The sequence below is a fragment of the Phascolarctos cinereus genome, unplaced genomic scaffold (assembly GCF_003287225.1).
Source record: "Phascolarctos cinereus isolate Bilbo 61053 unplaced genomic scaffold, phaCin_HiC Scaffold_726;HRSCAF=1367, whole genome shotgun sequence".
Classification (NCBI taxonomy): Eukaryota; Metazoa; Chordata; class Mammalia; order Diprotodontia; family Phascolarctidae; genus Phascolarctos; species Phascolarctos cinereus.
In genome coordinates this window covers 285042835-285068366 of record NW_027556098.1, presented here as the reverse complement: position 1 = coordinate 285068366, position 25532 = coordinate 285042835, and the positions used below count along the sequence as shown (strand labels likewise).

The window sequence follows — 25532 nt, the reverse complement described above, 5'->3', positions numbered from 1 at the left end:
TATATATCCATACATACATACACACATATACGTGTGTGTGTCTTAATCTGTGCTCTGAGTCATTACCTCATCGAGAGGTGGGTAACATGTTTCATCTTGAATCCTCCAGAATTGTAGCTAGTCATTGTTCGATAAACATCTATTAAGCTCCTACTATATGCCAGGTACATTGCTAAGTGCTGATAATTGGAGCCAATGGAAGCAGTGGGAAAAGGTGGGGTGGGGGCTCCCCTCTCCTCCTGGCCTGGTGTCACAGAGCTCCCTCTCCTTATTCCCTCACTCCCTCCTTCCTCTGTTTTGGGGGAGGAAATGGAAAGAGAATTCACTAAGAATCTAGAGATCTGCTCTCTTGCCTCAGCTCTGCCTCTAAGTACCTGAGTGGACTTAGGCCAAAGTTTCCTCACCCAGAAGATAACAGGGCTGGACTAAATGATCTCTAAGGACCTTGTAACTGAAATTATGAATCTATGACCTAAGTCTCCCATTAGGACTGGCCATTTAATCTGTCCAGAACCCATTTGCTAGCTCTGAGAGGGAGATAATTAGAATTGTCACTTATCTCTCTTCCAGGATGGTCCTGAGAATTGATCAATAAATTACCTTGTAGCAAGCACAGTGTTCCACCAATTGAAAGTGATGTAAATGTGAAAAAGCCAGAATGGGGCAGCTGGTCAACACTGAGTGGTATGTGAGTTGATTTGCAATGGTTACAGCACTAACTTTGGGTCAAACCTCTCTCCTAATTGCTGCCATCACCCTGGTTCAGTCCTTCATTACTACCTTCATGGACTATTGCAAACTCCTCTTACTTTGTTTCACCACCTCCAAATTCCTTCCCCACTGGCAGTGAATCCTACAGTACAGGCCACCAAGTTAACTTCCTGATGCACTGCACTGATCCTGACATTCCCTTGTCCATTAACCTTCAGAGGTTCCCCATTGCCAGAAGGACACAGGCAGATCCTCTTGTGCCAGCATTTCAGCTTTCAACAATCTTAGCCCAACCCATCTTTTCACTATATGAAGCCTGGTTGGGGGTTGGGGGGTGGGGAGGTTCACATGATCTGACTTGAAGTTTAGGAAAATCACTTTGTCAGCTGTTTGTAAGATGAATTGGAGTGGGAAGAGATTAGGGACAGAGAGACCAATTAGGAAGCCACTGCAATACTTCTGGTGATGGGTGATCAGGGCCTGGAATAGTGTGTTAACTGTGAGAATAGAAAGAAGGAAAGACTAGAGAGACTGTAGAAATAGAAATGACAAGATTTAGCAACTGATTAGATATGTGGGGTGAGTTAAAGTGAAGCGTCAAAGATGATACCAAGGTTGCAAAACTAGGTGACTAGAAGAATGATGGTGCCTTTACCAGTAAGAGAGAAGTTCTGCATTGTACACTGTTAACAGGACCATTGTGAGATAATCATCTCTGATTGACTTAGCTCTTCTCAGCAATACAATGATCCAAGACAATTCCAAAAGACTCATGATAGAAAATTCTGTCCATATCCAGAGAAAAAACTGATGGAGTCTGAATGCAGATCAAAGCATGCTATTTTCACTCTATTTTTTGTGTGTTTTTTCCTTTTGTTCTTTTTCTTCTTTCACAACATGACTAATACGGAAGTATGTTCTACACAAGCACACATATACAACCTATATCAAATTGCTTACCATCTTAGGAATGGGGTAAGGGAGGGAAGAAGATTATTTGGAAATCAAAATTTTATAAAAAATGAATGTCCAAAATTGTCTTTGCATGTAATTGGAAAAAATAAGGTATTACATAAAAATAAAGACAAAGAAAATTTATAAAGCGGAAAGTTCAGACATGGGTTTGGTTTTGGGGAAAAGATAATGAGTCCCTTTTGGGACACGTTGAGTTTGAGAATCTTAGGGGAAATTCAGATGGAAAGTTCCAATAGGAAGATTGGGATGTGGAAATGGAACTCAAAGAAGAAATTAGGGCTGGATATGTTGATCTGGAAGCCATCCCTATAAAGATGGTAACTGAACCCATGAAAGCTGATAAGATCACAAGTGAAAGAGTATAGAGAGAGCAGAGAAGAAAGCTCAGAGCAGAACCTTGGGCTGCATCCACAGTTAGCATGTCATGAATGAAGATCCATTACAGGAGACTGAGAAAGAGTGGTCAGACAAGTAGGGGAACTAAAAGAGTATCCAGGAAGAGAAAGTAGTCAACAGTATCAAATGCTTCAAGGACAGATCAAGAAAGATGAAGATTGAGAAGACCATTAGATATGGCAATTATGAAATCATTGATAACTTTGGAGAGAGAAGCTTCATTTGAGTGATGAAGTCAAAAGTCCAATGGCAGAGGGTTCAGAAAAGAAAATGAGAAGAGAGGAAGCAAAGACATGGTACCTATTTCTTATCATTTTTTGATCACTTTAATTGTAGCAGTTCTTTAAGTCAGCCATAGCTCCTGGTGCTGCTCTCCAGAGCCAAGAACAAATCTAATCCCTCTTCCAAGTGACTACTTTTCACATATTTAAAGACAGTTATCATTCCCCCAAATCTTCTCCAGGATAAACATCTCCAATTCCTTTAGTCAATCCCCATAAGGCCAGATAAACTGTTTGCTTCTAGGAAGGATAAAGCAAGAGTCTTCAGATTTTCCTCTCTCCTGGGATGCAACAGACAAGAGGGAAATTAGAAAAAAAATTTCCTTTTTTTTTTTTTTGGCACCAACCATTGCCCACATGAGCTCATGATCTGTCAACATAGACAAGTCCCTGTGGATACAGGAGAAGTCAGAAACACCAGATAAAAAGGAAAAAGGGGAAAGTGAGTCATCTAAGCTGAAAGGTTCCCCTAAAAGATGAGCTAAGCCCCCAAGGGGGCTGTGTTATATCCTTTGGAAGACTATTAAGGTATCTAACCACCTTTAACACAGTCCCAAAGATGCTGCAGGCAGGGGGTAATGGGGTGTGGACTATCTACAACTCCCCAGGAGACAGCATTGAATCCAGACTGCTTCAGCTGGATTTAGCCAGATTCAACTAAACATGGTCCAAAACTGAGCTCAGCATGAATGAAACTTAGCATTTCATCACATCCCCTCTACCTCTCTCCCTAAATCTGCTGTTTCTGTTCTTTATCTCCTATTGCACAGGCTAGCTGTGAAGAAAAACCTTTGGAGATATTTAAGCACTATCTAATTTTGAATTATTTTTATTGGCATCTCTGTCAATGGCATCACGACCAAAGCTGGAAACCTCAGGTCATCTCTGATTCCTCCCTCTTCTTTGCCCCCAACATGCAATTAGTTTCCAAGCCCAGTTGTTCGTCCCTCCACAGTGTCTTTGGAATCTATCTCCAGCTTTCCATTTCCCATTGACACTACCCTAGTTCAGGCTCTCATTATCTCTTGCCTATTATAAGACCTCTCCACCTGGTCTCCCTGGCTCCTATCTCTTTTCCTCAAATTTATCCATCAGACTGCTGCCAGATGAATCTTCCTAAACTATCATGATGAACATGCCCTATCTATGCCTGCACCACAAGCTCAGTATTCATGGCTTTCTATAACGGCCCCAACATAGTTTTTCAGCAATACTACTCACTGTTCCTTCCTTCCTACCCTAACCTCCAGTAGAACGGATTATCTACCCTTTACCAATGCTGCCCTGTACAAGGGGGAATAATAATATAATTAGCTCAATAACCACTACCACCATGTTGACAAAGTAGCCCATTCCATTTTTTAACAAGTCCAATGGTTGAAACAAGAGATACGCACAAACACAAAAACAAAGATCAGGAGTAGAATTTGTTAGGAAAAGTATATGTCTATATATGTCTATATGTATGTATGTATTTATGTATGTGTGTGTATATCTCTATATTTATATATAAATATATCTGCACTTAATTGTAACCTTGGAGGGGAATGTGGAAGGAAAAAGGAAAAAAGAACAAAGTAAAAAGTGCAAGTAGAGAACAAAATAAAACTTACAACGAAGCAAAAATGGACAGTTTTCAATACAATGCACAGTATTTATTATATAGGCTTTCTTGAAATGGAAATTTATTGCTACATACTTTGAATCCTCTCTTACAGTCTGCTGTGTATGTGATGTTTTTTTTTCTTTCCTCATTTTGTATTCAAGTTTTAATAGTTAAGTTTATATTTCCTTTTTTTTATTGTGTATTTAAGTTTTATTATTTAAGTCTAAAATTTAAAAATGAAAAAAAGTCTAAGGGTTACAGATATGTTCCCTTACATAGTCCTGAAGTCTGCTTTGCTGTAGTTCATACCCATTGGTCCTGGTTCTGTCCTCAGGAACCAAGCAGAATAGTTCTAACCCAAGGGTTCTTATGGGCATCTTTTCAGAAAAATTTATTGTTGTCTACATTCATAATTGAAGAAAATGCTAAATTTCACTTACAAGTGAGAGAAAATAAAGATGAATTTTTTTCCCATTCCCCCTGAAATCTATCATGGTACCCAGGTTAAGAACCTTTGCTGTAATACTTCTTTCACATGACAGTCTTTCAGATTTTTTAAGACAGCTACCATTCTCAACCTAAGCCTTCCCTTCTGCAGACTAAATATTTTCATATTCTTCAGTCAGACCTTACAAGGGGACTGAGAGACAGCCTAGCACAGCAGAAAGAGTGAAAGAGAGGGATGGAGCCAAGATGGCAGAGTAAAAGCAGTGACTTGTTTGAGCTCTCCCCCAAACCCCTTCAAATACCTGTAAAAAATTGCTCTAAACAAATTCTAGAGTAGCAGAACCTACAAAAATACAGAGCGAAACAAATTTCCACCCCAGGACAAGCTGGGTGGTTGATGGTAAAGGTCTGTTGCAACAGGCTGGGACAGGAGCACAGTTCAGTGTGGGCCGAGCAGGCAAAGACCAGGCCTCAGCGAACCTGGAGCAGGCCTCAGGGGAAATGAATTATGGGCAGCTGCAGCAGTCTCCAGATTTCTCAACCCACAAATGCCAAAGACAACTTAGAAGGTGAGTAGGAAAGGTCTGTCAGACCTGGGTGAGAGAGGAGGAGCTTAGTTTGGACCCAGTCCTGGTGCAGCCCCAGGAAGGTGGCTGCTTCCAGAGCTCTCAGCCTACACACAGTGGGGCAATGAAGCTGCTGATCAGAGGGGCACTGTAGGGATCTGCTGGCACTGAGGCAGGATTCTCTTGCTTTACCTGTGCTTGGATCTAGGTCACAGTTCTGGGTGGTGGTCGTAGTGAGCGCTGGTATGGTGGAACTTGTGCCAGCGGTGGAGAGAAAATCCTCCTCACAGTTCAAAAGCAGAAAAGAGTGCTTGTGGTTACTTATAGACCAGAGCACAGGCCAGGAGAGGAGTAAACACCTCATCTTTGATCATACTACCTTGGAAGAACTGAAAATTTACAGGTCCCTAGAAATATCTCTGAAAACAGCTGCACAAAATCCCCAAAGCTTGGGACAGTACATCCTCCACCCTGGAAGTTAAGTAATTGGCTGGGAGCAAACAGTTCAAAAAAGTCAGACCATAGAATCTTACTTTGATGACAAAGAAGATCAAAACATACAACCAGAAGAAGACAATAAAGTCAAAGCTCCTACATCCAAAGCATCCAAGAAAAATATGAATAGGTCTCAGGCCATGGAAGAGCTCAAAAAGGATTTTGAGAAGCAAGTAAGAGAAGTAGAGGAAAAATTGAGAAGAGAAATGAGAGTGATGCAAGAAAATCATGAAAAATAAGTTGACAGCTTGCTAAAAGAGACCAAAAAAAATACTGAAGAAAATAACACCTTAAAAAATAGACTAACCCAAATGGCAAAAGAGGTCCAAAAAGCCAATAAGGAGAAGAATGCCTTAAAAAGCAGAATTGGCCAAATGTAAAAGGAAGTCCAAAAGCTTACTGAAGAAAATACTTCCTTAAAAATTAGAATGGAACAAATGGAAGCTAATGACTCTATAAGAAATGAAGAAATTATAAAACAAAACCAAAAGAATGAAAAAATAGAAGATAATGTGAAATAATTGGGAAAAACAACTGACCTGGAAAATAGATCCAGGAGAAATAATTGTAAAATTACTGAATAACCTTAAAGCCATGATCAAAAAAAGAGTCTAGACATCATCTTTCAAGAAATTATCAAGGAAAACTGCCATGATATTCTAGAACTAGAGGATAAAATAGAAATTGAAAGAATCCACCGGTCACCTTCTGAAAGAGATCCCCAAAGTAAAACCCCTAGGAATATTATAGCCAAATTCTAGAGTTCCCAGGTCAAGGAGAAAATATTACAAGCAGCTGAAAAGAAACAATTCAAGTAATGTGGAAACACAATCAGGATAACATAAGATTTAGCAGCTGCTACATTAAGGGATCAGAGGGCTTGGAATACGATATTCCAGAGGGCAAAGGAGACAGGATTACAACCAAGAATCACCTACTCAGCAAAACTGAGTATAATCCTTCAGGGGGAAATGGATATTCAATGAAATAGAGGACTTTCAAGCATTGCTGATGAAAAGACCAGAGCTGAATAGAAAATTTGGCTTTCCAATATAAGACTCAAGACAAGCATGAAAAGGTAAACAAGAAAGAGAAATCATAAGGGACTTATTAAAGTCGAACTGTTTACATTCCTACATGGAAAGATGATATTTGTAACTCATGAGACCTTTCTCAGTATTAGGGTGGTTGGAGGGGAAACATATATATATATATATATATATATATATATATATATATATATATATATATATATATATATGGAGAGAGACAGAGAAACAGAGAGAGACCGAGACAGAGACAGAGGGCACAGAGTGAGTTGAAGATGAAGGGATGATATCTAAAAAATAAAATTAAGGAGTGAGAGAGGATTATATTGGGAGAAGGAGAAAGGGAGAGGTAGAATGGGGTAAATTATCTCACATAAAACAGACAAGAGATAGAGAGCATTATGATATGCAAAATGGACAATTTTGATTACATCAAATTGAAAGTTTTGCACAAATAAAGCCAATACATCCAAGAATAGGAGGGAAGCAGAAAACCGGGAAAGAATATTTACAACCAGTGTCTCTGATAGAGGTTTTGTTTCTAAAATACATAGAGAACTGAGTCAAATTTATAAGAATACAAGTCATCCTCCAATTGGTAAATGGTCAAAGGATATGAACAGGCAGTTCTCAGATATCATGACTAATGGGAAAATATGCTTAACATAAATAGATATGTAGAGCCTATATCAAATTGTATGCTGTCATGGGCAGGGGGGAAGAAGCAGGAGGTGGAGAAAATTTAAAACTCAGAATCTTATGGAAGTGAATGTTGAAAATTAAAAGTGAATAAATTAATAATTAATTTTTTTTTTAAAGTGTGTTTTTCTCTTCCCTTACTAGCCTGGTTGCCTTACCCCACAACATGTCAGTGTCCTTTCTAAAATGTAACATCTAGATCCGGACATTAGATCTCCTTTTCTGTGGATGCTGTTTCTATTTATGTAGCTCAAGATTTTAATATAATCTTTGGCTAATCTATCATAGGACCTCCTCATTACTTGGCCCACTAGCCTCCTTAGTCTAGTGACATTCTTTTTTGTTTGTTTGTTTGTTTTGTTTTTTGTTTTTTTGGTTAGACAGTTGGGGTTAAGTGACTTGTCCAGAGTCACACAGCTAGTAAGTGTTATGTGTCTAAGCCTGGATTTGAACTCAGGTCCTCCTGACTCCAGGGCCAGTGCTCTATCCACTGCACCACCTAGCTGCCCTGTCTAGTGACATTCTTCATATGACATTCTTCTATCCATGTTTCCCCACATCCTGCTCTGGTGAAACTGATTTTTGAAGCCAGTTGTAGGATTTTACATTCTTTCTGATTATTCTCCACTTCCACACTCTCTCCATTTTCTGTCAGTAGCACCGCTTGGGTTCCACTCCATGCAACATCGTACCTCCCACAGGATAAACTGATCTATCACCATACAAATTGACTCAAATTTTGATATTAAATATCTTCTCAATCCCTTAATTGCTTTTCCCCTTTAATTGGAAGCCTTTCTTTATGATCTTCAGGATAAAAAAGAAAGAAAGAAAGAAAGCTCAGGACGTTTTGAGTAATTCTCCATTTTTCATCAGTAGCTCTGCTTGGTCTCTCCTCCACAGAATATCATGCCCCTATTCTGGGTAACCCCTGGAGCCCCCTCCCCCAGCCATCCCCACACACCCTTCAGCTTCCTTTTGTGTATTGTCTTCCCCCATTGGATTGTAAGTATCCCCATCACTTAGCACAGTGTTTAATAAATGTTTATTGAATTAAGTTGAATTGGATCATATAAATATGTCCATAGTTTTAGTCTGCCAGTGTGACCTTGGGCTCTGATTGCTATTATTCAGTGTATTAGCTCTCTCTTCCAGCTTTATGCCATCCACTATTGACACATACATGCCATTTACTGTCTTTATTCAAGTAACTGATAATAACCTTGAAAAAAAACAGGGTCAAGAACAGAGCCCAGGGGCACTTCACAAGAAACCTCAATTGATTAATCAGTCAATAAACATTTATTAAGCATTTTGTGTTCAGGTACTGTGCTAACCATTGGGAATACAAAAGAAGGCAAAAGACAACCTCTGTCTTCAAGGAGCTTACAATCTAATGCTAAAGACCTCATGAAAACAAATATATACAAAGCAAGAAAAATATAGCATAAATATAAATAATTAAAAGAGGGAAAGTGCTAGAATTAAGAGGAATTAGGGAAGACTTCTTGTAAAAGGTGGGATTTTAGTTGGAACTTACTGGAAGCCAGAGAAGTCAGTAGGTGGGACATAAGAGGAAGAGCATTCCAGGCACGGGAGTAAGTGAAGGAGGAGGTCCTGGAGGGCTTTGAATGCCAAACAGAGCATTTTGTATTTGTTCTTGGAAGCAATAGGACGTTTGTTGGGGTGGGAAGGGGAGTAACATGATTAGACCTACAGTTTTTAGGAAAATCACTTTAGTATCTGAATAAAAGATGGATTGGAGTGGGGAGAGACTTTGAAACAGGCAGTCTTTCTAGTGAGACATTGATACATTATTCAACACTCTTTAGGTGTGGTCAATCAATTTATCTTCTAATCCACAACTTTCCATCTTGTCCACAAGAACATTGTGAGAGTCTTCCTTAAATATTTTACATAAACTCATTTCTTACCTAGTCTTAATCACTGAATGGGTGTTACCTCAGACAAACTGAGACCTGGGAAAGACATTACCTAAAAAGGCCAAGGTCTCCCAGTGCATCCAGGGCCATCTCCGGTTGTCCTGATGTATGTCTGTCACTAGACCCAGATGGCTCTGGAGGAGAGAATGAGGCTGGTGACTTTACAACACCCTCCCTCACTTAAATCCAGTTCACTTGCAAGTCAAGACACCACCTTCCAGATGCCATTGGTTCTCTTTGAGAATGAAGGACAAATAACAATATAAGCCCAGGTATACTATGATCATGGGATAGTTATGTGGCACAGTGCATACAGAGCCAGGACTAGAGTTGAGAAGACTCACCCTACTGAGTTCAAATATGGCCTCAGACACTTACTAGCCATGTGACCCTGGGTAAGCCACTTAACCCTCTTCGCTTCAGTTTCCTCATCTATAAAATGGGCTGGAGAAGGAAATGGCATACCATTCCAGTATCTTTGCCAAGAAAACTCCAAATGGGATCCTGAAGAGTTGGACATGACCAAACAACAGCATGCTATGGTCTTGTCATTCTCTTAATCTACTAGCGTAGCAACTTTGACAAAAAAAGGAAAGGAGGCTAGTGGGGACATGACTTGTTCTTGATGAACCCATGCTGTTTCCAGAGGTCACCTCTTCCCTCCTAATTCTTTATATAGTCTATTCTAGTATTTTACCAGGAGCCAGCATGAGGTTGGTTCTGACCTATCATTTGGTTCCGACATATCATCTTGCTTTCTCTTTTTTAAAATCACATCAATGTTTACTTGTTTCCAGCTCTGTGACATCTCTCTGATTTATCAGTAGTGCCTGAAGTTTACTAGTAGCAGTTCAGCAATTACGTGGGGTCAGATGGTACAAGTCCCTCATTTTATACATGAAGAAAATGAAGCACCCAAAATGAAATAACTTGTCCAAGGTTATATAGGTCACAAGTAGCAGAACCTGTATGTGAACTCAGGTCTTTTGGCTCCCAACCCCTCATGCACTCTACTGAGAGCTGATGCAATTGGGTACAACAGTTCTCTATATATTAGTCTTATCAGTGATAGGAGGAAGCTTGGAGATCAATAGTGTGATCAGAAGAGGAGGCGGGCAGATCACATAGCAAGATTGAGTGATGGACACTACATGGCAAGATGGATGGAGCACTGGGCCTATAATCAGGAAGACTTGAATTCAAATTTGGCCATAGGCACTTATTAGCTATATGATTTGGGCAAGTCACTTAAACTAGTCACTGCCTCAGTTTCCTCATCTGCAAGATAATAATAGCACCTACCTCTAAGGGTTGTTGCAAGGATCAAATGAGATTGTATTTGTAAAGTGCTTTGTAAAACTTAAAGCAATACACACACATCTAGGCTAGCTATTATTGTCATTGTTTATTATTATTATTGTCATTATTTTGAAAGACCTAGAGAAGAAGGCCTACAACACATTACAGTGATTTTCCCTGGAGGATTTGAAAAGACATGGACAATATACTACAGACTGAGAAGACTTGGATGGGTTCTGATATGTAAGAGCTGAGCATTTATGCTTGTGAATGAGACAATAATCCCTTTCTCCTCATCTCTTGCCTCTTTCACACCATTAAGTGTTTCTTATATGGCTAAAGGCAGGTTGGGCACACTTTGGAACAAGGGGCTATGCCAACCTAACAATAAAATCCTCATAATCACCATTGCCTCAGGGCTTCCCAACTATCCAACCCTCTGGCTCACTAGCCCCAGGTGACATGAGCAATGATTTGGCACTGGAAAGATAACTCTGCTCTGCAGGAAACCTGGCACACACCTTCTCTTCTTTCTCTAGGTCATGCCGACTGCTCCTGGATGGCCAGGATTTCATTATGATTTCCCGAGACAACTTGCACACTAAAGAGAGGGAAGGGTCCATGGAACAAGGAGAGCAGATGTTCTTCCAGAAACATATAGCTAATAAAATGAGGAAGAGGAATAATTGGAAAAGAAGATCTACTCAGTTTTCCTCCATTTGATTCTCAAATGAAAATTTTTTAAAACCTATATCCTATTCCCTTCTCACCCCTCAAAAGTCAGCAAAGTGGCCATTTAGAAATTCTCTTTTTGTGTCTACCTATTGTTGATTGTATTCAGGGCTTTAGGTGAAGTGGACCTAAGTGGGAATCACAGTGTCAGTCAGTTCTTTTTTGGAGGGTTCCCCTTATATTTTGCTCCTCATCGGTGGCCTTTTCTGAAGCCCTACTCTGAGGAATGGAGGTAAGGCAGCTTCAGAAGAGCATAAGCTCTATTGGCTCCTAGGAAAGTATCAATTGGGAATAAACTATATACTTAGGGTCCCAGGTATAGCCTGGCTAAGTTTGGAGAACCTTGTCATAAGGGGTTTGGTTACTGAGTGGTGAATTTTTTCAACCATAGCAATTTATGAAGACCTTCAACTAAGACAGAGGATTGAGGATTCTTAACACACTCAATGGTGGAAAAGACTCCTCTTATTTCTGCTTCTGTGGGTGGGAGGTAAGTAGGGTCGGAGGTAAATAGGGTCAGAAGTAGGAAAGAAGAACCATTTTGGACTGGATAACTTTTGAGATACCTTACCACTCTACCATGTGTAACCTGGGCTTCTCTGGGCATGCCCATTTCTAACATGGAGACACTCTTGAGACGACCTTGACATGACCTTGGCCCCTGTCCAAATTGCCTAAAATGGAGGCTTCTTCATCCCCTATTACATCCTTTTATTGACTACCTAGGTCTTTGAAACTGGTGAGACTGAGCTATTCATTCTCTTTTCTATTATCTTTTTTTTTTCAGCTGCTGTCCATTCATCGATTCCTATCTGCTTTGCCCATGAACTGAACCAGTGACAGGGGAAAGAATGTCCTTCTTCTCCCTTTCTTTTATACTAGCCCTGAGAAATGCATCTAATGGTGTTTGTTTCTCTTCTGTGTTGTTGTCCTTCTCAGTTTCAGGTGCCAGAGGTAATCCCCATAGAATGTAGGAGTTGAAGCCACAGTGACTTTGGAGCCCAGAATACAGCAGAGTAGTGTAGCCAGTCAACCTAGCATGGAAACCTGAGAAGCCACAGTGCTTGGCACTTGAGTTTGAGGGAGGTTTTGGACTTGAAAGTGGATCTTTGCTCTATAGGATTTGAGCTAAACTGTGAACCTAATTCTTCTCCATTCCACAGAGACTGAGGTGGTGCAAGGGGTAGAGGAATTGTGCCTCCCGTGTGTTGGGGCAAGTAAGCTTGTATATTCGTGACAATAACCTTTGAAGTAAATGTGCTTTTGTAAAAGCTCCACTGTGTTACACATGCTGTAATTCTTTCCTTCAGAACCTCAAGTCCTGATTGTATTGAATAGACTTTGTATTGACTGTATGGAGAGGCTTTGTGATTTATCAGAGAGTTGGCCTCAAAATCAACACCTGAGTTTAATTAAGTTCCACTTCTGATACATGCTGGCTGTGTAAATCTGGGAGAGTGACACCTCTCCATGCCCCAGACAACCCTCTGTAAGACAATAAGCTCGAGGGAAGGTGCCCATCTGCACTGGGAGAAAGAATCCCCTATACCAGAGGTGTTAAATATGTGGCCTACACCACATTGACACTGGAATACTCCCAAACTGGGTCAAAACCAAATTAGAATGTAATTGGGAAATATTTAATAAAATAAATACAATATAATAAATATGATAAAAATACAATAGAATATAATGTTAACATGTGGTTTTCTAAGTCAATATATGGTCTACAAGAATCCTTAAGTGTGATTTAAAGGCCTTTGTTTCTTTTTGAGATTGACACCATTGCCCTGTACCAATAAAATTAATCAACAAACATTTCTTAGGCACCTGTTATGTTCCAGGCACTGTGCTAGGTGATAGGGACACAAGTATAAAGAGTTAGATAATCTCTACTTGCACAGAGCGTCCATTGGTCCAGTCTAAAAGTAAAAATGTTGACTAGGTAGTACAGTAGAAAGAGAGCTGGAATCAGAGTCAAATCCTAACTCCGACTTACTATCAGTGTGATCTTGAGACTTTTTAACCTCTTTTTTCCCTTCCATCTTTGCTACTTAATTTATTTTATTTTTAATTTATGGAATAAAACAAGCATTTCCATAACATAATGTAACATGAAACTACAACTTATTATGTACAACTTGCTATTCCTTTTAAATATATAATAGTTATCATGTAAATTTCTTTTTTTTTTCATTTTTTTCTTCCCTCCTCCCCATTCCCACCCTAAACATGGCTACCATTAGACACAAATGGGTATATATGTAAAATTATTCTGTACATACTACTATTTATCAGTTCTTTCTCTGGATGATGACAGTATCTTTCTTTGGTCTCAGTTTCCTTATCTATAAAATAAAGAGGTTGGACTAGATCAGGTGTGGGGAGCCTGAAGACATGGCTGTGAAGTTTGGATTCCATTAAAGGGCCCTACTTGAGGACCTAGAGGGCCACATGTGGTGCTGAAGTTTCCCCACCCCTAGACTAGATGGTGTGTGAGGTCATTTCTAGTTCTAGTCTTTATAAAATGATGATCTAACAGTAAAACATAACCTTGCCCTTTCTCATAGCAATCTACCTTTCCCCCAGGCAGAATGTTTCTTCTTTTAAGCTAGAGTGTGGTTGGAGCCAGCATAACTTCACTTGCATAAAACAGAGATGCCTATGAATAGTCAATAAAAGTCGGAAGAGAGACTGCCGGAGAGGGGGGAGGATGAAGGCAGCAGCTTGAAATACAGTTAATTCTTCATTGCTCACTTCCCTGGTCTCCTGCAGAAAGGGTGCTAGACTCTGAATGCTCTGTGCTTGGCTGGAGACAGCTGATATGGAAAGTGCTTTCTTCTCTCCTTTTGGTGTACTATGTAAATCACTTGTCAGCAGTGGAAAAATAGAGTCCCTTCACATCTTCTAAAAGGAGAAAAAAAAAGAAAGGCCATCACCAGATTTGCCTTTTGTTATCTAGAGCTTCTGAAGGTTTACCCTGCCCATGGCTTTATTGAGCCCAACACCCAATCAAGAAAGTTCTTCCTCCTTCAACAGTCCCTGCCCACCCACCACACACACCTTTGTGCTGATTTCCTCTTCTCTCCCAGCCAATAGTTGGTCCTTGTACTGTAACATGGCGGGGGGAAGGGGGCCCTCTGGGATAATTCCTAAATCTAAAGTCAGCCCTGGACTACATCCGTTGTCCTGTCCAGAGCCAGCCTTATTTACAGACAGAATAAGCAATTACCTAGGTGAAATCCAAAGAGCTCTATCAAGGGCCCTTGCCCCCAAGGCACTGCTTCTAATGTCCCACCTGGATGTTTGAGCTTCACAGAATTGCTAGGTCTCGGTGCTGCAAGGCATGGCAGAGGTTGTCTACTCCAACTCCTCACATTTTACAATGGAGGAAACTGAGGCCAAGACAGCCACTAGTTCATGGCACAGAGGATCAAATTGTGGACTTGGAATAAGGAAAACTTGAGTTCAAATCATGCCACAAACACTAGTTGTGGGACCCTCCCAGTGGCTCAGTTTCCTTATCTGTAAAATGGGGATAATGGTAGCATCTACCTCACAGGGCTGTTACGAGGATCAAATGAGTTAACATGTAAAAGGCTTTGCAAACCTTAAAGTGCATTATAAATGCTAGCTCTTATTACTATAATTATTATTATCAGTGGTAGAGCCAGGATTGAAAACCAAATTGGCCAGTTAAAGCTTGTGTGTGTGTGTGTGTGTGTGTGTGTGTGTGTGTGTGTGTGTGTAGGGATTGGTGGGAAGAGGAGAGTACTGGAAGAGAGGGGAGAAACACTCTAAGTTTATCTGCTATTAGTAGGTTAGTGTAAATACAGATAAAGAAACTGAGACCAAGAGAGGTGAAAGGTGTTAAGTTGGAGTTAGAATTTGAACCCAGGTCCTCTGACTCTGATTCCAGCTCTCTTTCCACTGTACTACATAGTCGACATTTTTATTTTTAGACTGGACGTGCTTTCGGCTAACTGATATAGAAAACAGACAGCCATTCAAGGTCATAGGTCTTTCCTTGGGGAGCCAGGGCTGGGGAAAATAAAGGACAGATCCAGGGCACTGGACAACTGAAGGAGCCTGAAGGGAGGCAAAATGCAAGGAGAGGCTTGTTGTGAGTAGAGGTCCCCTTGGGAGATAATCTTTGCCTGGTTCACAAATTTGCCTGCAGTTGCTCCTCTGAACCTTCCTTACTAGGACAGAGGCTACTCTCGCTCGAGGAAGATGAAAGACTTTCTTTTTTTTTGACTTAAACCTTAACCATCTAGTCTTAACATTTTGTTCCTCGGGGGCTTCTTTTCTCTTGCCTCTTCTTTCATTCTTGACTCAACATAGGCTGAGACTCATAAGAATAATAGTAATTATGTAGCATTGTAAGGTTTGCAAAGCGCTTTATATGTTTCCTCATACGATCTTCAAAAGAATTCTATGAGATGAGTGCTCTATCATTAAACCATTTTTTTTCAGATGAGAATACTGAGGCTGATAGTGGTTAGGTGACTTAGGCAGCTAGGTGACACAGTGGATAGAGCAGTGGGCCTGGAGTAAAATCCAGCCTCAGACACTCACTACCTATGTGACCCTGGACAAGTCACTTAATCTCTGTTTGCTTTAGTTTCTTCATCTGTGAAATGGAGATAATAACAACACCACCTGATTCTCAGGGTTGTTGTGAAGATCAAGTAAGATAATATTTGTAAAGTGCTTAGCATTGTGCTTGGCACACAGTAGGCACAAAATAAATGTTTATTCCATTCTCTTTCCACCTTGCTGGGGTCAAACTAGTAAGTGTCAAAGGCAAGATTCAAACTCAGGTCTTCCTGACTCCAAGCCCAGTGCTCCATCCCCTGCTCCACTCTAGCTGCCCAGGCAACTATCCTGCTACCTATCCTTTTAAGGGAGAAGGGTAAGTGTTCTTCTGAGGAGTACCACAGAAGGGAAGTTCCTCTAAATGAATGTGGACTTTCCTGGGAAAACCTGGCTTATTATTTCCCAAAAGGTAAATTCTGAAAAGCTGCAAGTCAAACAGTCCCCCTGAAGTTAAAATCAGAAAAGCAAATCCACAAGTGTAAAAGCCAGGCCTTTCTAGGGATAGTTTAGCTATAGCAGCTCAAGACCCTCAAAAGAAAAAGAAAAAGTAGGGACCCCAGACCTGAGAAAAGCCCCAAGGTGGTGCCTGCAGACTGCTCCAAGCACATTGCTGCATCCATTGGACTTGAGCAAGTCAGGGGGGCAAAGCTGAAAGGGAAAGGCCAACACAACCAAGCCCAGGGAAGCTTTTGCTGCAACTTTCAAAACTGTGGACCCAACAATAGGCAATTTCTAAAGGTCCAACAGAGTGTGTCTTGAGGGCAGGGGCTGTTTCCATTTTTCCCTTTGTCTCACCTGCTAATAAAGCATTTGTTGAATTAAATTGAAAAACCTTGGTAGACAATGTGGGAGAGGCATGGATGTGATCCTATCCCAGGATCATGGAGCTAAAAGAGGAATCCAAGGCCATCCAATCCAAGACATGTATTCAACATTTGTATCTCCTGTTACTTTCTGTAGCCTGAACAAGGGGCAGCTAGGTAGTACAGTGGATAGAGCACTGGGCCTGGGGTCAGGAAGACTCATCTTCCTGAGTTCAAATCCAGCCTCAAACACTTACCAGTTATGTGACCCTGGGCAAGTCACTTAACCCTGTTTGCCTCAGTTTCCTCATCTGTAAAATGAGCTGGAAAACAAAATGGTAAACCACTCTAGTATCTTTGCCAAGAAAACCCCAAATGGCATCAAAAAGAGCCTGACACAACTGAAATGACTGAAGAAGGAGAACAACTTGAACAGTTTTAAAACAAAAAACAAAAACTTTAGGCTTGGAGGATTTTAAGGTCTAGTGGGAGAGATGAGACATAAGCCAGGGAAACATTAAAAATAAAATAAAAGATTTAAACTGTAGTTCAAGCCAAGGGTACAAGAGGTGTCACAGAGCAGTATGTGATTAAGGACTACCTAAATACAGGCCCAGGCCCTAAATGCAAGGGGCGACAAAAGAAGGGAGACGTCAGAGTGGCCTAGAATAACTAGAGAAGGTTTTTGAAGATGTCAGGGATGTTAGAGGGGGAATCTATGTGTAATAAGGTCTCAGAGCTGCCCTTTCTGGTCCCAGGAGACTCACCATGAGGGAGCTTTGGAGCCAGTTTCTAGTCTTGTATATGATTCATTGCTGAGAGGCTTGCACTGGGAAATGAGTCCTCTAATTGGCTGCCAAGCAAGAGGAGCTGATGACCTTTCTCGTCCTTTCTGATTGTGAATCATTTCTTTAATTGTTTACAAGCTCCATCCTAAGAGCTGGATGGAGGAAGGCTATATGGCCTATTCCGCCACCCTGGCCTCCACATAGTTATGGGCGCAGGGCAGCAAAAACGCACGTCCAGCATGGACAAGCCTGAGCCTGGGCTTGGCCTACCTCTTTTGCATTTCCTTTCCCAAGTGGGTGACTTGGCAGCATTGTCAACAAGGACAAGTCCAAGCTTGGAGGTCACCTTGTGAGTTTAAAAGGTACAGAGGTGAGTGAGTATAGCAGCTACTGCATCAGCATCTACCCAAGCAATTTGTTGTAGCAGTGAGAGGACTGATAGACTATGGAAACGTCTGAGCACAAAGTTGAAAGGAAGTTTGAGTTTGGGGGTGGAGTGATAACGTCGGGTGGTAAGTTAGTTGGTTGATTGTAGTCCTTTGTGCTCGAAGAGGACCAAAATGACATCATTACATCGGGATCGAAGTACAGTGTGTCTGACTGCTGCTGATCAGACCAATATGAGCTTGGAAGGTTCTTCCACAGGTTGGACAAAAATAGCCTATTTGAACATTGGGATGGAGATGTCTCTGGATTTGTGCATCTTACGTTTTCCTTGTACTACTGCGATTCTGCTTTGCTCATGGAGCACAGCGCCTTCTTTGAGGCAGGCATGCAATGCTAGATGGTACTGTGCCAGTATCTCCCATATTTCACATTGATGGAAAATCCTTCAGAGAGACCTTGAGAGTGTCCTTGCACCTCTTCTTCTAACCTCTGTGTGAGTTCTCTGTAAAATATAGTCTTTTAGGCAAATGTACATTTGGCATTCAAACAATGTGACCAGCCCATCAGAGTTGTGTTCTCTGCAGTAGAGTTTGAATTCTTGGAAGCGCAGCTTGAGAAAGGATCAGCATCCTGTACTTTATTTTGCTAGGTGATCTTCAGAATCTTCCTAAGGTAATTCAAATGGAAGCATTTCAGTTTGCTTGCGTCAGGCTGGTATACTGCCCAGGTTTCATGGCGTACAACAATGAGGTCAGCACAACAGCTCTGTAGACCTTCAGTTTGATAGGCAGAATGATACCTCTCCCACACTTTCCTTCAGAGCCTCCCAAACACTGAGCTGGCTCTGGCAATGCATGTGTCAACCTCATCATCTATGTGTAGAGCCAAGGTGGAATATGAAGTGTCTAATTAGCCATTAAATGGCTTTATGTTCTGATAAAGTTTAAACATCGGCATCCAGTAGCCTGTAACAGTATTTATAAGTTGCTGAATCATATTTTAAGTTTTTGTTCTGCTAAGGCACACTTGTAAGTGCCCTGGCTTTAGCATTTCCTGAGTCTTTAGGAATAAAGCACCTACCTATCCCATATCTGATTCCTATTATACACTGAATGCCTCTTTTACTCCCCCATTTTGGGAGAGCTAGATACAAACTATAAGTGGTGACTTTATATTTTTCTTCTCACCTCTGACCTCTCCTCTTACTGTACTTGAAAAATTGTGGCAATACACATTAGCCACTCAGAAATACTACCAAATAACGCTCAAGTTCAGGTCAAGATGGATTGTAAATGAATTAAAGAAGCATCATACCTACCAGAAGGTGACACACTCTTACTTCATCATGGTTTCCTCTGAACAAAACTTTCAGACATCTGGCCCAGCCGTTAAACCCTTGGAGAACCTACAGTGAGCAAAAAGAGAGAATGGGGCTTTGAAAGACCAAGTGCTATCCATGTAGAACCATGTCTCAGGAGCAGTAGAGTACCAATCCCCACCCATCACACTGCCCTATGGCAGGAGTCAGTACACCAGGAAAGAGGGACAAGCTTTGTGTCACTTTCTTTCTTAGCTTCCTCCAAAGTAAAGGCTCATTGCTTTGGAGGAAAGGTTGCACTGCTATTGATTTAGGTCTGGCTAAAATGTTTGCTTTGTAATCCTATATTGTGCCGAGTTTGTCCATAAATGACCCTTGTTCCAATTTCTTGGGTTAATATTGAATAGAGGTAATGCCCCCTGATGAAGTAGTCATTGTATTCTCACCTCCCGAACAATCCCCCATCTGTTCTCCCTTCCTTCCTGTTCATCTCTGAGGACAAAGTTTCCTTTTTCTACAAATATTTCACCAAGGTCATCAATTATCTGCACGAACACCTGACTCAGTCTGAACTGCTCTTTCCTTTCCTTCATATGTGAACTTGGACCTCAAAGAATCATATATTCATAGAGGTATTATGGACCTTAGAGGTCATTTAATCCAGTGATATAATGGAAAGGGAACTGGAATTTGATTCAGAGGCCCTGGTTCTTCCACTTACTGCCTGTATGACCCTGGGAATGTCATCTCACTACTTGTGCCTCAGTTTTCTCATCTATAATATTTCATGAATAAGGAGATGATAGCCCTACTGTACTCTGCCTTGGCCAGACTTCATCTGAACAGCATAATGTTCAGTTCTGGACAGCACATTTTAGAAAGGACATCATTAATAAGCTGAAGAACATTCAGAGGAGGGCCACCAGGATGGAGAAGGCCTTTAAATCTAGTCCATCTGAGGATCAGGTGCAGGAACTGGGGGGGTTTAACCTGGAGAAGAAAAGGCTCAGGGATGCATCTACACTGTGGAAGAGAGATTAGACTCATTCTGCTAGAACCAGGGGACAGAATAAAGAACAATAGGTGGAAGCTGTGAAGAGACACATTTTGGCTGAATGCTAAGACTTCATCTTCTTAACAGTTAGAGTTACTCAATAGTGGAATGGACCACTCCAGAAGGTGATGGGTTCCCCCTCATTGGAGGTCTCCAAGCAGAGCTCAGCTGATCACCCTTTGGGTGTGTTGAAGAGTCTTTTTGAATCAATGAAAAAGCTTTCCTTGAGTGCTTAACTGCATGCCAAGTGCTGAGCTAAATGTTAAGGCTACACATAGAAAAATAAGAGCTCCTGCTCTCAAGGAGAACACACTGTCATTAGGGGAGATACGACATAGAGGAAGGTCAACTTCAAGGAAAATAAGTTCCAAAAGTCCTAAGGAAGAAATGGAAAGGCAGACGGCAAGCCTCAGAAGTCCTTAGGACTTAGAACCCACAGTTCTGGAGGGAATGATATTCGAGTAGATGGTACCTCCCAGAGGACCTTCAGGATGCAGTGGCAAGGCAGAAGGTAAGACCTGGTGGTCCTCACTGTTACCAGGAGAATTGTAGCTGATGATTTCCTTTTCACCCAAGCAGGGTGAGCACTGGTGGCGGCCCTGGAGGGACCTGTCACCCCTCTGGGAAGGAGGGACTGGGCCTAAGGGTCTGGATAGCATGGGGATTTTAGCTTTCTTCCCATAGGTAGGAGGATGAGTTGGGTCCATGTTCAGCAAATAGGAGGAGGGTGAGAAGGCATTGGCAGGAAGATTGAGGGAAAAGTGGTATTTGTTCTGCTGGGCTCTCCAGTACCTGCATGGGGTCCAGAAAATGACTGGGTGAGGGCAGAAGGACCCCATGCTCGTATGTGTTCCTGACTATTTGGAGGCATGTAGTGAAGTAGAGGGTCACTGAAATTCTGTGATTTCATACTGATTGATCTCTGAGAGCTCTCTTAGCTCTAACTCCCAAGAACCCATAGCTGAACCTGAAATCCCTTCTAAATCTTCCCCAACTAGCCTTTGTTCCATTTCTGCTCCAATCTATTCCCACAAGCATTTAGTATGTACTTACTACGTTTAATATGCTGTGCTAGGTGTTGGGGAAACCAAGACAAAACAAAAATATCCCTGCCCTCAAGGCGCATCCATTCTGCTGAGGTGGATATAGTACATAACATTACTTCATTAGGTGGTCTAGGTTAAAGTCTCAAAATCCTACTTTCAAGTAAAGTCAACAAGCTTAAGTACTCCCTATTGTGTTAGGCACTGTACTAAGCCCTAGGGGTACAAAGAAAGGCAGAAATAGCCCCTGTCCCCAAAGAACACATAGTCTGATGGGGGACACAACACATAGGTAACTATGTACAAACAAGATATGCAGAGGGGTACTAGATCTCAATCCATGTTACCTTCTAGTTGTAATAGTCTGTGGTTTTCATGCTCTCATCATGCATTAAATAGACTTCTGAGTTTACACACCCTGGGACAGTCACATTTCAATCCTTTTCATTCTTCGTGCCATTCTTTCCCTCTTTTGCCTTAATGTAAATAGACAAGGTCTTAGCTAGATGATGTGTGTTAAAGGCCTGGGAGTCCATTTCCAAATAATAGGATTCAAAATGTATAAATGAGCCCAGTGGATTCTGGGTAAAGGGAGAACAAAACATGAGTTCTGTGACCTGCATCAGGCTTGGATAATGGAAGGGCAAGAGAAGTCACTGTCTAATTGCAAAGGTACTTTATGTACAGTAACACTGCCCCCAGGCCCCCAGGGGAGGGGATATACTAGCTAGTGCCTCTTAGAGCCAATTCATTCTACCTATACCTACCTGGACTAAGACTCCTAAAGTAGTTACTAAGTACCTCCCTAGCCAGGGGTGGGGAACTTGGGGTCTTGAGACCACATGTGACCTCAAAGCCACAGGCTTCCCACCCCTGTGCCTAGGCCATATTCAACAAGACATCATATGGCCCAAAGGTGATAATGTGGTTTTTAAGGGGCAGAACCAGGGTTACATATTAGCAAAACTGAAGTCCCAATCCTCCGTCTCTACCACTTTCCTAGACAAAGCAGCTTTTGCATCCCACCATGGAACCCCCACTCTGAGGCCCAGAGAGGCTGTGTGACCTGCCCATGGTCCTACAGGGGCAAAACTATGACTAAAATTTCATTTTCCTGACTCTCAAGACACTTGCCACCATACTGCCCTGTTTCCTCTTCCATTCTTTGGATTCCCCACATGTAAGATGAGGAAAGTTCACGGATCTATTGCTATAAGGGACTTTGGACATCTGGTACAATTTCTTCATTTAAAATGAATAAATAAAGCCCAAGTTAAGGGGAGAAAGTGTTTAAATGACTTGCCCGAGGTCATACAAGTAGTAAGCATCAAATTAGGAATGTGAATTCAAGTTCTCTTTCTCCAGAACCAATGATCTTTCCACCTTACCAAATTGGACTAGAACGGCCCTTAAGGTCACTTCCTACTCCAACATTTTCTGATTGTGTGGTTAGGGTTTGAATCTAAAGGGCTTCTCCTCTAATGACATTCTTAATGTAGTAGCTCTCCAGGGACTAACATCTTACAAAATCTGAGGGGTAGAGAGGAGGGTTCAAGAAGCAGGTTTTCTTTACCCTTTCCAAAGGGCAATCACTTGATCCTTATGAAGTAATTTATAAGCCCTAGCCTCTGCTGTGTGTTATACAGGACATCAACAATACACTTTCTGTCAATTCATCTTAACTTACTTTTTCCCTCCTTTTTTCATCCCACTGGACCCACAATAATTGACATCAGGCCCCAAGTCTGGCAGTCCAGCCAAAAGAAAAAATAAGTGACACTTGGGCAGGCCCAGGGAAACATCTGTGGAGAACATCTGTAAGGCAGTTGGCAAAGTCTAGGTGACTGGTGACCCCAGACTCCCTGCTTGCTTTGGCAGATGCCCAAATCTCTTCTCCAACTTGCAAGGCTGGGTTCTAATGCCGCCACCACCTCAATCAATAATGACTCCTAAAGCTAGAAAAATTGTGGAAAAAGCATGAAAAGTCATGGAAGCCTCATTGCTGCACGGAGGACAGACTTCAAGCCTGTCAAGACCTGAGCAGTGCAGGCCCTCCAGAGCTGATGAAATCAGCACCACTTAATAGTAATGCAATGGGCTGAAACAATAGCCCGAAGGACTAGATACAGGTCTTAGCAGGCAGGTGCCAAGGGAGCGCTTGTAAAATACATACATTCAGAAAACTGTAACATTTATGAATTTTTTAAGGCTCCCACCTTATACATTAGTGATTTGGGAGTCAAATACAAGTGTGCACGATTTTTGCTGAGTGAAGCTTGGGATAATCTTAGATGGCCCAGCCTAAGAATTTGATGAGGATAGTTCAAATCCCATTTCAACTTAATCCAATTCAATAAATGCTTGTTGGAGTGAATTGAACTGAAGGAATATTTGTTCCCAACGCTGCCGTAGGCACTTCAGGGGGAGGGAAGAATAAGCAAGAAGGATACAGATGAACCTTACCCTAAAAGAGAGAATAAAAGGAGAGTAAATAAAATAAATAATGGCCTCTGAGGTGCTTCTATTTCTAGATCTATGATCCTGTAGTTCTCATAGTCGAACCTCATTTTACAGAGGAAACTGAGTCGCAGAGAAGACCTACTCAAAGTCACACTGCTTACACAATATCCTGGCACTTAGTAAAAGTTTATTAACTGACTGACTGACACTGGAAGTGACAGCCAGGATTCAAACCCAGGTCCTTTGGCTCCAAATGTTTGGTGACATGAGAGTTGCTGGCAAAGGAGTACCCAGCATGGTGTACCCTCATCAAAGAAGGAGCTGGGCTCTGTGAGCAAAGCAGAATCGAAGCAGCTCCAAAGAAATGTGAGATGCACAAATTTAGAGACATCCCCACCCCCAAAATTCACGTCGACCATTTGTGCCTGACCTGTGGTAGAGTGTTCTGAACTCATATTGGTCTGATCAGCCACAGTCAGACACACTGTAACTTGACCCCAACATAGTGATGTCATTTTGGTTCTCTTCAACAATGAAGGACAACAACCAATAAGTTCAATGCAAGTCCAAAGGTAAATCTTCTGACTCCAGAGCCAGTGGTCCTCGTTTCAACAATATTTATTTAGCCCTATCTATGGTAGGCTCTGGGAGACAGAAATGAAAACAGTACAGAATTCAAGGAACTCACAACATGGTGGGGGGTGGGAGTGCAGTCCATGTGAACATGCATAATGAGGGACAGGATGATACCTGCAAAGGAGAAGTCTAGTTAATATCCTATAAGACATGAGAAGAAGAGATTATGGTACCTGGAGAGATCAGAGAAGACTTCATGGAGGAGATGGCACTTAAGTGATGCCTTGAAGGGACATCAGATATTGGTTCTGGAGATGAAGTGGGTCTGTCCTGGAAAAAATGAACAGGGCAAGGAGCCAGGAGAGGACAGGACAAGAACAGGAGCCAGTGAGTCCTCCAAAGTCTAGAATAGGGAGTGCTGTGAAAAGGTACACATAAGAGATATGACTGGAAAAAGAAGATTGGGCCCAGATTGTAGGGGTACCACGAATAAAAAATGTTGAGCTACTGAATTTCTTGAGAAGCATTCCAGGGGAAGGGTGGCCTTCTCATTCCCCTCCTCACAATCCTGCATGGGAAGATTCATATCTTGGCAGGGGGACCTCAGGAGGCTTACAACCCACTGCTGTCTTGGGCTACCATGCTTGAGAAACAGGTATCTTAAGTATATATTCATTTAAACATCTGAATTGTTTTAAAGATACTTGTATTACTCCCCTTAAAGGACAGTATCTCCATTTCAGAGATGAGTAGATTGAGGTAGCAAAGGAAGAAAGGAAGAGTGGTAAGATAGAGATTCCCAACATGTGCACTTTGGAAGCCTGGTTAGGAGTAGGAGAGTAGGTCAGGGCTGAGTAGTTGATGGAAGGGGGCTGACAAACTCCTTTGCACAACAAGATGGTCATTTTGATCTTAAGCCCCAAAATGTGTGTGTGTGTGTGTGTGTGTGTATACACACATATATACATATATAATTTTCATATGTATATATTATTGCTATTAGTAAAATGCAAGCTCATTTTAGCAGCATTCAACATTATTAAAATCATAGCATATGTTTTCTCAATCAATAGATATTGGTAGTATTGCTGTCATGTGTGGCAATACCAAATTTCCCTGTGTTGTCTTTCCCTCCTCCAGTCCATTCTCCACCCAGCAATCAAAGTGTTCTCCCTAAAGTGCAGAGCTGACCATGTCACCCTTCCTCATCATTCCTACCCACATACACACTCAATAAACTCCTATCACCTCCAGGATCAAATATAAAATCCTCTGTTTGGCATTCAGAGTCTTCTGTAATCTGCC

The 25532-nt window shown here is 41.6% G+C and overlaps 1 long non-coding RNA gene across 2 annotated transcripts in view; it reads right to left on the bottom strand.

Moving 5' to 3' along the window:
- The window catches only part of LOC110218121 (uncharacterized), a 211235-nt gene that overhangs the window by 10882 nt on the left and 174821 nt on the right, over positions 1 to 25532 (bottom strand). The window contains exons 2-3 of one of the 2 annotated variants that reach the window (XR_002327202.2): positions 19095 to 19181; positions 10597 to 14106 (exon numbers count right to left, since the gene is read on the bottom strand). This is a non-coding gene — a long non-coding RNA (uncharacterized LOC110218121). Of the gene's footprint in view, positions 1 to 10596; positions 14107 to 19094; positions 19182 to 25532 lie in introns of those variants that run through there. The other variant, XR_002327203.2, reaches the window with a different exon arrangement.